Source organism: Ostrea edulis, chromosome 4 (genome assembly GCF_947568905.1).
Source record: "Ostrea edulis chromosome 4, xbOstEdul1.1, whole genome shotgun sequence".
NCBI lineage: Eukaryota > Metazoa > Mollusca > Bivalvia > Ostreida > Ostreidae > Ostrea > Ostrea edulis.
Window position 1 is genome coordinate 93,607,375 of NC_079167.1, and position 15,742 is coordinate 93,623,116.

The window sequence follows — 15,742 nt, forward strand, 5'->3', positions numbered from 1 at the left end:
TGATAAAGGTAGCTATAGTATTGCAGAAAAAAAAAACCAACTTCATAATCCATGTATCCTTGACAACACTCCATATTTGGTAATGATTAATTGGACAGGTGGTATTAAAAAACTGGATCAAACTAGTTTAGAACAAACTTGTATTCATGATGAAAGCAATTTCAATTTTAAAAGAAATACATGATCGATTGATTGATTGAATATTGTTTAACGTTCCGATTGATAATATTTCACTCATATTGACACTGCCGGTGAAGGGCTGTAAAATTTAGGCCTGTGCTCGGGGCTTATAGCCAGTGAGCAGGGAGGGATCTTTATCGTGCAACACCTGCTGTGACACGGAACCTCGATTTTTGTGGTCTCATCTGAAGGACCGCCCCATTTAGTCACCTAAATAAAGGTAGCTATAGTATTGCAGAAAAAAAAAAACAACTTTTAGTACCACCTGTCCAAGTAATCATTACCAAATATGGAGCGTTGTCAAGGATACATCACCATACTTTTTAAGCTTCATTTTGTATTCTATTTATCTTACATTCATAATTATTTCTTAAGTTTATATGTATTCTACTTCTTTTAATCTGTGTTTATTTTACTAATATCTGTCTGTATGTATGTTATATGCAGGACCATATTGAAAACTAGCGTTATCGCTAAATATGTAATCCTGGTTAAATAAAGGTCTTATTATCATTATTATTATTACCTCTTACGACAAGCGAGGGGGTACTGAGGACCTATACTAACCCGGATCCCCATGGGATTAAAAAAAATATAAGAGAAAAGATTCAGTGAATGTAAATATATAAGACTATATCTAATGAACACTGAATATTTTTTGGGCCCATCCTCAAAGCCTCATAGGAGGGAGATCTTAAATTTTGTTAATATTGTTCCCATTAGGTCCCTTAAATTGTCACATACAAACACTGATTAAAACTTGCTCTTTTGTTTCGATGGGACTGAATAATTGAATTTATAAACAGCATGCATTCAAGTAAGATTTTTCTAAAACACAATGTAACTATATTCAATTTGAAAGTTGAAGTCTTTAGCAAACAAGAGAGATGGATAACTGGAAAACAAATTTTGTTATTATGCTGTATGCTTATTGAAGATTTCTCAATTTTTATATATATTCTGACTACTCTTTGAAATGCCTCAAAAAGGGATTTTAACATCCAATTTGGTCCTTGAAGATTTATAACCTCATGTCAGCTTTAATGTAGAAAAATTTGAAGGTGATCCACATCAAGTATTCTTTCTAAATCTCATGACAATTTAATTACCATGCTTGATCAATCTTAAATCCAATTGCTACAGCACTCCTTAGATCAAGACAATTTTCGACAAAATCTTTGATGAAAAGGACAACTCGGATGGCTCCTTGATGCTGTGAATTGATTTCCTATGTTTGGCAGGTTTTTTCTGGGGCCCCTTACAAAGATGACCAACAGAGGAGGAAATTTTATGTGGCAAATGTAAACAAAATGGCTAGCACTTTCCCGTCCACAATTGATTATGTGGAGGAGGTTTCATTCTCAGCACAAAATTTTGAACAAACAATAAATCCAACCTTGGAGAGCTATGGGATGCATAATTTGTTACCGCATTTTCAATACTGAATTATGTATTAAAAACTTCAAAAAATAGTCTAATTTTCTAATGGATTTAATAGTATTCAACAAAAGGCCCAGGATCACGAAGCTCACCTGATTTCCCTATGCACACTTAGAAATTATATTCTCTTTTGCAGATTCAACAATTAAGCCATGATTTAGACAAAATTTAATTCACACTATAGAATGTATACTATGAAGATCAGTGAAGAATTGTTCCTGAATTTAGAATATTTGGATGATGTTATTTTGGGGATTGTGCTGTGCCAGATAAAACTGGATTTGACTAGCACTACATTAGCAAGCATTGTAAATTTACATCAGTTTGTAATCCAGTGGAAAAGGTGCATTCTAAATTTTAGAACTTGTGTCTAATTCCAATTGTACATTCAAAGTTCAGTAAAATATGTTCAAATCATAGTCCAGAAGAGATGAAAAATATAAAGATTCCACCTTGAAATAATATGTATGTATATATTAGATGGATTATATATGATAAGAAAGTATATATTAAAAAATAATTAAAAGTTCAACAACTATATTTTTCCAAAACAGAATCCTGACGATATGTATACCATATTCTGCAAATAGAAAATAACTTGAAAACTGTAAATGGCGTCCGGCAGATACATAAGGCCACTTAATGAAATCAGAGGTCAACACACAAGACAAGGTCATCCAGCCATCAGAACTGCAGGATACACGCTTGCCTTCGTTGATTAACGTGGCACGTAGTCTCTATCTTTTGGAGGGATCTAAGTCAGGGTTTGACATTTACTTTTTTGAGCATTAGACCAGTCGGGCTCCTTCAAATGATTTTTGCTAGACCTGACCTTACATTCACTAGCCCTAACCAACTTACCAGAAACTGATAGTTTCTCCATATTTAAATGTACTTACTGTGGATTTACAGTGTCTTTGTGAGAACTATGCGAACTCAGTTTTCTCAAACATTGAACATTTGATCTCCCCCTAAAATAATTTGTCAGATTAAGTAATAAGATCAATAGATATTCTACTAGGAGAAAACATATTTTTAACACATGGCATGCTTTGATGTCTTTTACTGTTATATATACCCACATTTTCGTGAGAAGTTCGGAAGTAACCATCGCTAGATACTGTTAATTGAATGAACTGCAAGTTCTGTGAATTCTAGCAAAAACTAAATTCCCCAAACCATCTCTCCTGTAACACATTACTAAAGAAATTCAGCATTTCGTTAGCATTAGACGCGCCTTCTATCACGTTCTATAACGTCATAATAAACCACAGCAAAGGTTGATTGTTAATGTTGCGTTACTGCATGGCGTATCTTTGAACCTATATCGCTGGTCCACCCCTAACTGCATGTCCATGATTGTGATTACCCGTTGTACGAACGACTCGCTTCGTCAAAAAATAAATAAATATATATATATAACTGACTCGGCCTAAATTGCAATAAAATCAGTAGCAAAGAAGTTTTCAACACTTCGTTCGTGTTCAAACCACAGGGGCTCGCCACCAATTGACCCTTACATTTATTTGTAAATATAGAATAGACGATGTCAAATTTTAAAAAGACAAAAATTTCGTGATGAGCCCATGTGTTCAGACGAAATATGCTTCTCTTGGATTTTGTTTGCAGTTTCTTGAAAGTCATTCCCAAAAAAATTTCTCGCAGCTCTACAAATTAAAGACATCGATGGTACATTGTCAGGGGTACAAATATTTCTTCTTAATAAATTTTGTCTGATTCCTCTATTATATACACTTGATTTCTTTTTAATTTCATACTCAATAAACAGAAGTACATCCGGTGTGAGCTTCGTTGGCGACACTTTCGGTGCACTAATCTAGTTCCCATGATTGACAATTTTATAACGTGGCCTTTGCGACGCCTAATTTCTTAGTACTGATTTTACCATAAAATAAACCCTCGGCATGTAATTTTAAAATCAACGCCATTGTTTTAGTTGGTATTGGTTACCCTTTTCGCAGAGTCTCTTCCATCGTGCTAAAAGATTATGTAATGACACACTAGTGTTTATAAAGACACTTGTGCCCATCTAAAATTATTTTTATTCCCGCCCCTTTAAATATTGGTCCAATCGCAGTGATTGTTCTTTCCTTGATGCGTCATCATTGACAGATTTGTTTTGAAATCAACTATCCGGGACGGAGAATGAACTTGAGAAGCTGAGTCGTTCACACTTACTGTAAATTCACAGTAATTCAAATGACAAACATTCAGTTTACATATGAACTAAAACATATTTGTCTCAGAAAAGAGCTTTAGTCTCGTCATTCAATTTAATGCTTTCATTTTCAAACACATTTTCTGTTTCTTTAAATTCTACCCGCCATGGAAATTCTCTAGTCCATTTAGAATAAAATGACCCCAACCGGTTTTTTTTTTTTGGTTTTTTTTTTTAAATCTCTATTTCATAAGCCCTGCTTTGTTTCTTCCCAACCTTTTTTCTCTTGGGATATCTTTCCTTGAGGACAAGTCGTATTTGAATATAGAGACATTCCTGCATGTAGGTCAACACTGAAAAATGGCTGTTTACGACGTAATTTATTAATTTGATAAACACTTTCTTATATTTGATTCAAATAAACTGTTGGGTTTTTTTTAAAATTGAAAATAAATTCATTTAAAACATATTTTTAAACACATTAACATCGAGTAGATGTCGTAAAACATCACTTCTGGCCCCGACTTATTTGTTAGAACTAAAAATAGAGATTAAAGTGTCATCACGCGGTTCAAAATTGCTCGCTAACTTTGCAGTTATTCTTTTTTAATTAAGAATAAAATATCTTATGGTTTAAAGTAAAGTTTCTTGTTTATTTTTTCAACGCGACCAGTCGGACTAGTAAATCAACATTTTACCCGACCGGACCGATCATTTAGTAGACTCAGTCGGTCGGACATGCCTTAGTGTCGAACCCTGAAAGTCCATTTAACCATTGGTCAACCTTGTCACCATTTTACATGTACAAATTGATATATCTCAAATACTGGCTCACAGAAGGTGTTGACAGGGGATACTTACTCCTCCTAGGCACCTGATCCCACCCTCTGGTATATTCAGGATCCGTGTTTGCCCAACTCCCTATTTTGTATCCTCTTAAGGAGCTATGAGATTGATCACTGTTCGGTATCTTCACCTTTCATACTGTTTGACTATAGCTATGAAACTTCACATGAAGAATTTCTTAATCTTAAAATTTCAGGTAAAAACACCAAGGCCAAGGTTATGTACAAGATATGTTTGTAATGAAACTTCATATACATGTACATATAAATGATAATTGGATCTTTTGAAATTTGATATTTCTCAGTCTTTCTATTTTTCTAAATTAATAATCATTTTCCTTGCTTTATATACCTCCTAAAAAATGAATTAATTTACTTATATGACATGGACTCTAGCAGTCTTCTTTTATCAATATATAGTTTTCATCAGGTTCAAAAGTGAAGTTTTAGCATTCAAGATAGCTTTCCTATCCCTATTTTCACTACTCTATTTAATCTTTGTTACAGGATATAAAACAAAGAGGTGCGATAAATGTATAGATATTGATTACATTTTCCAATTTCCTTAATTGATATTCCATAAATAAATCGTGTTTAGCCTCAAAATAACGGCTTTTCCTCTAGTATTTCCCCCCAAAACTTCTAGCATTTAGCTTTAAAAAACAGCTTTCCCTTCAATTTGTTTTCTAAACTTGACATATGTGTTGTAAGGATACATAGATATATTCAAATATAATATAAATCAAAGAGTTCAAACTGAAACACAGATTTAGTAAGATTTTCCAATTTTTTATGTTTTCATCAATGAATAGCATTTTATAGCCTCAAAATAACAGCTTTCCTCTAACTATATTTTCCAAACCTCTAATTATGTTTAAGAAATACATTAAACTATCAAAAAATAAAAAGAAACCTTTTGTTGCAATAAGTTCCCTTTTCCTAGAAGTTAAATCTCTCTATTTCTACTGGACTACAATATTGTGGTTTGATAGAAGATTTTTGACTGCATGGCCACATCCTATCTTAAGTATTTCTTAATGAGCTCCTTAGAAGGGACATGATACTTCATTTGATATTTGTGACCTTCATTTCACCTTACCAAAAGATTGGTTAAAAATTGGTCCAATGGCTCTGGACAAAAAGTGAAAGGAAATCTGAAAATTGAACATATAATAAAGATGATGGGAATGATCACTAGAAATTTGTCACTCATCCCTGGCTCTGATGAGAAAGAAATGAAGTAAACAGCATTCAATTTTCTCCACAGATTTTAAAAAGCAGTTTTCATCAAAGTTGTCTGTTAAATGTCCAAATTTTCATCAATCAATTAATTATTGGCAAACTATGTATGAAAAATTAATTTCCTCTGAAATGTGCAATTTCTTATTACAGTCCACTGAGAATATATTAATTTTATACTGAATGGTAATTTAGAAATGAAACTTTAAAATTGCAGTTTAATTATTCTACTTAAAAATAAAATAATCCTTGCAAATGTAAGAGTTGCTTTGGTATCATTCCCATTTCTCAGCCTAAATGAAGCTCTTTGTAAGACACTATATTAACAAGCTGTTTGCTGTTCTACAATTAATCTACTTAACCTGCAAATGCGGATTGTGTTTAAAAATGAATCCTAAGCAATTAATCAGAGTATGTAATGACTTGAATCATTCAGATTGTAAATCACATGCAGGGGTTTCAACAGTCTCAAAGTCAGCATTTCACAAATCCTTAGTCGTTAATAACAATCTAGTTTGCCAATACAGCCCATCATTGGGTCAAATGCTGTCTGACTTGTTTCATACCAATTGTTAGGTCGATCTTGGCACACTGATTTTGACTACAAATAACTTCGTTTACCTGATCAAGATATAGGGCTTACTGCAGGTGTGACCAGTTGACAGGGGATGCTTACTTCTCCTAGGCACCTGATCCCACCTCTGGTATATATAATCCAGTGGTCCGTGTTTGCCCAACTCTCTAATTTGCTTAAAGGAGTTATGAGATTGATCACTGTTCATTATCTTTACCTTTCATTTGTTAAGTCTCACTGCATAATTGTAATTGAAATTAATTGAAGGAATTGGTATTGTAATTGAAAAATATTTCAAAAAGTCATTTTAAAGTAATTAAGCCCATCCCTGGAATGCTAAGGTAGTGATTTCAGCTAGCATTCATTATAGAACCAAAACCTGTAAATTTATCACATACAGTGTACACCACTTAAATTGATGTTCAGTTTATATTGAACTATCTGTTATATTGAAGTAAAAATAAATCCACAGAATCATTATTTCTATAGTTCACATTGGTTATATCAAACTTATAATTATATAATGAACAATTCAGGTCGATCCCCTGAATTTCAACATATCTGGAGTACACTGAATGTAATGCACTGCACGTAAAAAGTCACATGATTAACTGCGGCTCCTAATCCAGATAAGTTTATCTGTAATGATTAAAATTTACCGATACAAACCAGTGAGACAGAAGACTGCACATGATCATTTTCAGTAAGTCACAACAAAATTGCTATACATCACTTGCAGAACATTTCATCAAAAATGACCTTGATAGTTGACCAGGACATGGTGATTAATTTCCAAAAGCAGATTTCATTTCGGTGCAATGACCTAGTCTAATTTGTATGAGTGTGTAATATGACACAGTTATGACCAGTGGAAGTGTTCGGTCAGAATACCATGGGTCCGCAGGGAATGTAATGCACTTAAATTGTCCGCAGGTTTTCTAGAATGATGTACAAACACTACAGGAAATAGGAGAAGCACATTATCTGGACTTCAATACTAGCAGAAATATTTGGCCAGTGATATGAACGACTGTGACAAATGTTTGCATGTGTCAGTGTTGTGGTTGTTAGTCAGTAAATAAAAACTTTCACAGTCAGTGTTAGTAGCCACTTCAATCAACTGTAAACATAAATTTTTAACTGATTTGTGAAACAAGGTCATAAATTTAACACAATTAAAATATATAGTTTTGAAATTCACTTTCCATTAGTTGATACAGTGACATAATCTAAGCTGAGAATTAAAAGTGCTGGTCTGTAAGCCCCTGGATCTTATAATCTGTGTAGAACAAAAGACCACCATTGAAGATGACACAGCACTGATAAAAGACAAAAAGCATCCGCAGCTCTTATCATGCTATGAATATATCACACATTTTTTGATTTTTTCAATATTGTAAAACGGAAATCTGTTTTCCCATATTGATCCTTATATTCTTAATATGACATTGCACAGTCTGGTTCACTTAAAATTTTTCCATAAAGTTGACAATTTTTCACATATGTTATAGGGATGCATTGACAGAAACTGCGCATTTTCAAACACATGCAACACCGAGATATGAAAATGAATGATATACATGTGTATCATATGAATTTGATCTTGGTTGACACATGCAGCTCATACATACTTTCTGAAACCAAACAGCTTTGAATATAACAAGAGTTTTTGTCAATGGACAGAAAATGCCAGGTATGCAAGTATTTGTGACATTGTGAATAGTAAATTATTAAGATCAAAATTTCATTTTCATATCCAACTTACATGTACCTACTTATAACAATGAATTTACATGTACTTATAACAATGAATTTACAGGTACTTAAATACTCCCATTATTGAAATTGTTTCAAAATTCCTTTCAGAATAAAGACTATACATATATATATATATATATATATATATATGACTGATAATGAGAGCTCGTGTTCTTTTACGTCACATCAGGGATCACACACAAAACTTGTAATTATCGGAAATGATTAATAATTAGGATGCAAAGAAACAAAAATATAGTCATTATATAATTTCAACAATTCTGAAAGTGTATATATCCAAAGCTAAAATTCATGGTCTTGTTGTTTATGAACACATTCTCTTTTATTGATAATTATCATCATTAAAAATATCATCACATTACTAGTATTTCAGATGTACAATATTTTTGAGATCCAATTCTGAAATGTGTTTTATTCTATTCACAGTGCTGCATGCATTAACGCAAACATTTCTAGTAAAATAAATCAAAGTCTTTAAGTTATCACTGCATTTGTTCATCTTTAAGGTCATATGCGACACATACTTTTCAATAATACATATTTTTCGTGACACATACATCTCTGGTACAACACAAAAACTAATTACTCAGTATTTCAATACTTTTTCAAGTAAGATGTCAAATTTGATTGGGTAAGAAAATTGTTTTATTTTTCCATGAAAACATTCTCATTTCAAAAACAGATTGATGTTATATTGGATAATGGCGCAGATCTAAAAAAAAATTCCAATAAACATGATTACAAAAGACTGTGATTAAAAATTTAATTTCAAAGAAGGAATGGATATGTAAAGTTATAATCATCCTGACACTGTAACAGAGAATTAGTTTGAAGTATATATAAGATGCCTCACAATTTATGAACTGTACACTAACCCATCATCACTAAAGCACGACTGTTATTTCAACTCAAGGAGGTACCCTACATTGTCATAATGGATGACAGAACGACTGTTATTTCAACTTAAGGAGGTACCCTACATTGTCATAATGGATGACTTCTTTTAAAACATGGATGAAAATATAAATATCAGCAATATCTGTCTATTCATTAAAAAATTATCACCTAGCTGAATAGCTCAGCAGGTTAGAACGTTGACTGCTGAACTGACAGATCACGGGTTCGAGTCCAGCAGGGGTTTTGAATTTTTTTCAGATTGCTTTCTAATAAAACTGCATCTTTTTACTAAATAAAGAAAATATAAATGTTTTCAACTACAAAATATTGTTGTACATATCTTCCACTTTTCATCCATATCAAATTTCTCTGGTGTAGCATACCTCCTTAAATAAGTTCTTGTTTATGTGATATGTGCAAAGCTTACTGTTTCTTATAATTCATTTTTTCACATTTATCAGTTAAAATGAAATTTGCTTTTTAAAACATGATTTTTCTTTAAATTTTTTTTTTTTTACCTTGTTAGGGTTGTGAGTAGTCCATGTAAAAAAAAAACCCTCTTCAAAGTTCCTGTCAATTCCAAAATCTCTGCCAATCGTAACTGGACCAACACAATACCACCACTGCAGGAATTTTAGATCTCCTTCAGTACCACATCTATGCAGTGTAAAAGTATTTAACTCTCAAGAAGTAAAAAGGAGGGGGAAAAATTCAACACGTTTTGGTGTGTGCAGCATGAATTTTAAGAATAAGAAGTGACACTGAGAAATCAATTTGGCTCATAAACTGCAAGGTTCCTCCATAGACAAAAATATGTTAATCAATAGGGAACTCCTAGGAGAAAACCAGATCAATTCCTGATTGATAGATTTCATGTCTGAATTGACAGAAATTGCAGGATTTAAGACACCACTGAAAAGACCGTCCACATGTAAAACAATTACCCAGTAAATGCTGATACAGAATGCAACTATTGGAAAATAATTATTGATCCCGAAGAAAATTTCAGTAGCCTAATTACCTTGTATTTCAGCATATATAGTTTTGCTGGACTCGCTTTAATCATTTATAACCAAACAACACTCTTTCCCTCCATAATATATATATTTTTAAATCGAATTTGGATCAATCCATTAAGTATATGTTAGACTATGTTATATATATCTTCAGACTGATTTACAATCAACTGTCTATTCTTAGAATATATTTCTGGACGTATAATCACCCCCTCAATTTGGTTTTCCCTGTGCGGACCAATAGACATGGCCCTCTCCACTCACTTTCATTAAGTTTTCTAATTGAAGCCACACTCTTACGTCACAAGAACACAGCTGTCCAATCTTCCCACAACATTCATGATATTGATTAACCAATTTAAACAATGAATATTTAATTAGTTTGAATGGAACTCCTGCAAGAATTTAAAGTTTACTCAAAACTCTTTTTGAAGAACAAAAATCGCAAATTGGAAAGCATACAACTCAAAAAATAGAAATCATATACAATCAGTGACCACACAGTAACAACCAACTAAACAAAGGAGTTTTGTGTATTCTTAATGTTTAAGCCAAACAAAGTAAATGAACAGACTAATATAAATCTATACAGAACAAGAGGCCCACAGGCCTTATCGGTCACCTGAGTACCAATGAAAAAGTATCACTACTCCCAAGGGCTATGAAATCTAGAAAAAACTAGAGATTGTTTTTATGAAAAACAAATGTCTCCCCAGCTCCCCAAATTGGAAGTGTTCAAAATGAAACCTCCCCTTAATGTACTACATGGTATGGAGGAGAAAGCATGAGCAGGAACATAGACATTATGAACTCACATAATTAGCCACATAGGAGGAGTATTCACAAACAATTTTACACCCTCCACCCCTCAGATCCACTATAACTTTAAAGAAAACAATTGGATCCTCCTGTTCCTACAATATGCACATTTGCAAATGGCATTGAAGTATTGTACAAAATTTCAAGTCTATCGGATAAGCCATTTAGGAGGAGAAGTGTAAATCACAAGGTATTTTAACGTTAGCCTCCATCCCTCTTAGATCCACTATTAACTTTTACAAAAATAATTGGATCCTCTCGTCCCACAAATATGCACATCTACAAATGGCAATGAAGCATTGTACAAAGTTTCAAATCTATCAGATAAGCCATATAGGAGAAGTGTTCACAAGCTATTTTACACCCCCCACCACTCTTAGATCCACTATAACTTCTAATAAAATAATTGGACCCTACTGTCTCGACAACATCTACAAATAGCAATGAAGCATTGTACAAAGTTTCAAGTCTATCTGATAACCCATATAGGAGAAGTGTACACAAACTATTTTAAATCCTCCACCCCTATTGGATCCTCCTGTCCCTACAATATACACATCTCATCATCTACAAATGGTAATGAAAAATTGTACAAAGTTTCAAGTCTATCCGATAACCCATATAGAAGGCGAAGCATTCACAAGATTTTGTGACAGACGGACAGACAGAAAGTACAAGCATTCTGAGAGTATTGCATGGCAATACATAGTCCCCTACCGGTTGAAAAAATTACTGTACCACAACATTATTCAAAGTTCATTATGTAGGTTATGGTAAAAGGGAAAATTGGGGAACCAGGATAGGAAATCAACTACTATTTCAGTAAAGACTAGACCAGAAAAAAAAGAGAAATTTATAATTAGGTTTATTTAGGTCTTTAACCAAGTCAATAAACTGAGATATGTAGGTGATCATGAATAATTTAGCTATATTGTTGTATTACTATGCTAGAAGTTTTAATGAGTGTAGTACTTTAATCTATAGAGATTAGAAACTTGGATGTAAACTAACAATTCATGCTATTTTTCTAAGTCCAAGGGCCATAACTTAATGGAAAATCAACAGACCAAGATGAAATTCAAACTTGATCTGTAACTTGTTATGGCAAAGCAATGTACCAAATACCAAATAAATATCTGCAAGCACAACTAAAAAAAGTCCGGAAAACTGATAATTCATGCTATTTTTCTAAGTCCAAGGGTCATAACTTAATGAAAAATCAACGGACCGAGACAAAATTCGAACTTGATCTATAACTTGTTATGGCAAAGCAATGTACCAAATATCAGATGAACATCTAGCTGCAAGCCCAACCAAAAAGTCTGGAAAACTGATAATTCATACTATTTTTCTAATTAAGTCCAAGGGCCATAACTAATTAAAAAATCAACAGACTGGGACCAAATTCGAACTTGATCAGTAACTTGTTAAGGCAAAGCAATGTACCAAATATCAAATAAATATTTGCAAGAACAGAGAAAAAAGTGCGGAAAACTGGACTGACGGACAGACAGACATGCAGACTCAGCGCAAACCTAAAGTCGCCTTTGACTTCGTCAGTAGGGGACTAAAAACAATGTCTCCCCATGAAAGTGGGGAGACAAAATTTCCAGTTCTGAATATCTAAACTAAATTCTAATGTTCAGCAACAGTATAAAACAAGATGTGTTCTTAAAACTTCAATGCCCTCAAAAGTGCATATACTGATGAATGGCTTTACATAATATAATATATGTATTAACATTAAAAGATATGATTAATCTGGACCAATTCTAGAGTCAAAACCCTGGGTTGTGAAATTAACCGTTTTTTGTACATCCTTTTCTGCTTTTCCTTAGTATGCATTAAGTCCTTCAAATCATTATTATAATTTTGACACCACCCTGAAACCAAACCCTTAACCCGAGGATCATGCAATTTACAATTTTGGTACAGGACTATACTTACTCCTTTTAAACATCCATTCAGTTTCAATTTAGTATCAAAAGCACTAAAGAACACATAAACACTATATATCAAGTTTGGCCTCACTCTGGGGTAAAAACCCCAACCCCGGGAATGTGAAATTTACAATTTTGGTAGAGGACTTCCTGCTCTACATCATTATGCATTTAGTTTTTCTTAAACATGTGCAGTTCTAGAGAAGATTTTTGAAAACAGATCAAGTTTGGGCAGTTTTTGCCCTACCCCTAAGGGTGCAGGAATCCTGAAATTTACAATTTATGTCTCCCTTGTTCTAAAGATGCTTCATACCAAATTTGAAAAGAATTGGAATGGTAGTTACCAAGAAGTTAAAAAATTTGATTGTTCACACACATAACTGACCATTTTAGCCCCACCCTAATACCAAAACCCCTACCCCTGAGATCATCAAATTTACAATTTTGGTAAAGGATTACCTGCTCTTTCTAAATATCTATTTAGTATCAAAACCCCATAAGATGTTAATTAAATGTTTTACACATAAACACTATATACTAAGTTTGGGCCCACCCTGGGGTCAAAATCTCTACCCCGGGGATCATGAAATTTACAATTTTGGTAGAAGCCTTCCTGCTCTACATCATCATGCATTAAGTTTTCCTTAAAAATGTAAGGTTCTAGAGAAGAAGATTTTTTTAAATTGGTGAACTTTGGGCAGTTTTTGCCCTACCCTTAAGATTCAAGGGGTGCAAGGGCCCTGAAATTTACAATTTATGCCCCCTTGTTCAAATTATGCTTCATACCAAATTAGAAAAGAATTGGAATTGTAGTTATCAAGAAGTTAAAAATTCTATTGTTCATACATTTAATAACTGACCATTTTGGCCCTACCCTGATACCAAAACCCCTACCCCTGAGATCATCAAATTTACAATTTTAGTAAAGAACTAACTAGTGATGAAACGATTGTCGCCGATGATCGATTGTCGGTCGTTCAGAGACCCACGATGCTACTAATCGATTACAAAATAAAAGTCGCCGACATCGTTGACCAAATAAAATCCGCAAATCACTTCAACTTTGTTCAAATTTTATTTTCTGTATGTCAAACCCGATCAAATATAAGCAAAGAAAATGGCGGGAGATATGAAGGATGGTAACAACAATGACATTCAACGGTCAAAATAAAGGAGTCTATCTCTGATATCTTTGATACATTGAGATTATAGATAAATTCCATTACTTGATATATCGGAATTCTGATTTATATATCAGTGAATAAATGAAACAAAGAAGAATTCAAATGTTGTTTCCATACATTTAATGATTCTGTTACATCTAATTTGAGGGGAAAACACTTAAATGCCAATTCCGATTATAATCGATTATTAATCGAGTACATGTGTCCGATTATTGCAGATAATCGATTGTGGTTTTAGGTCCGATTGCCCATCACTAGAACTAACTGCTCTTTCTAAATATCCATTTAGTATGAATAGTACTAAAGAAGATGTTTAATCTAAATGTTTTACACATAAACACTATAAACCAAGTTTGGCCCCATCCTGGGGTAAAAAAAACCTGCCCCAGGGATCATGAAATGTACAATTTTGGTAGAGGCTTTCCTGCTCTACATCACTATGCATTTAGTTTTTCTTACACATGTGCAGTTCTAGAGAAGAAGATTTTTGAAAACTGGTCAATTTTGCGCAGTTTTTGCCCTGTCCTTAGGGCCCCAGGGGTGCAGGAGTCATGAAATTTACAATTCACGTCCCCCTTGTCCAAAGCATGCTTCATACCAAATTTGAAAAGAATTGGAATAGTAGTTATCAAGAAGAAGTTAAGAATGTTAGGAGAGGGCATTCTAAGTTTTAAGAACTTGTGCTCAATCCGTTTGTTATAACATCCAGACAATAAAATATGTTCAAATCAAGAATGTTCAATTATTAACGCACAATGATGGACAACAACCAACTGCAATAGGTCACCTGAGTTTACTCACAACGAGAACAAAATTCAGATTTTCCCTCTCCATATTTCTGTGTGTTAATAACCAACACACTTTAGAACATTCGATCATTTTTAATTTGTAAAATTTTCATCATACTGTGAAAGTTTTTACTCTGACTTTAGGACTCCATTTTGAGACTTGCATGGTTAACATTGTTTGTTTGCTCTTGTTCGAGCGAGCTGTGGGAGTGATATTCAGGTAGAACAGCCATTAAAACACCAGAAGACGATATCGTTCATCATCGTTATCTGACCTTGGTGCACTAGATCCAGCTCACATCAATAATTGAATCGCTGAGACGTGTTCTGGCTCTGTGACTTCATCATCTGGTGCCCATGGTCAGCCCTCCTACAAAAAAGCAAAAAGATTAAACGTTCAGTTTTCCACAACTGATTATGAACTCAATGAGTAGTGAAAATTGTATGGCCACATTAGTATAAATTTTGGTAAATGATGCATTAAAAATAACAGCAAGGGTGAAGGTGGTACGTGTATGTGTAGTGTTCATCATTACAAGCAGACAGTACATGTATGTGTAGTGTTCATCATTACAAGCAGACAGTACGTGTATGTGTAGTGTTCATCATTACAAGCAGACAGTACATGTATGTGTAGTGTTCATCATTACAAGCAGGCAATACGTGTATGTGTAGTGTTCATCATTACAAGCAGACAGTACATGTATGTGCAGTGTTCATCATTACAAGCAGACAGTACATGTATGTGTAGTGTTCATCATTACAAGCAGGCAATACGTGTATGTGCAGTGTTCATCATTACAAGCAGACAGTACGTGTATGTGCAGTGTTCATCATTACAAGCAGACAGTACATGTATGTG

General features: G+C 33.6%; 1 protein-coding gene across 6 annotated transcripts in view; it reads right to left on the reverse strand.

Moving 5' to 3' along the window:
• LOC125668764 (high-affinity choline transporter 1-like) overlaps positions 1–15,742 on the reverse strand; it is a 63,935-nt gene that overhangs the window by 38,389 nt on the left and 9,804 nt on the right. For 4 of the 6 annotated variants that reach the window (XM_048903168.2, XM_048903171.2, XM_056164377.1 and 1 more), the window contains one exon: positions 15,156–15,250. The gene's annotated coding sequence lies outside the window, so the exon portion shown is untranslated. Of the gene's footprint in view, positions 1–9,651; positions 9,791–15,155; positions 15,251–15,742 lie in introns of all 6 variants that reach the window. The other 2 variants (XM_048903170.2, XM_056164378.1) reach the window with 1 other exon arrangement.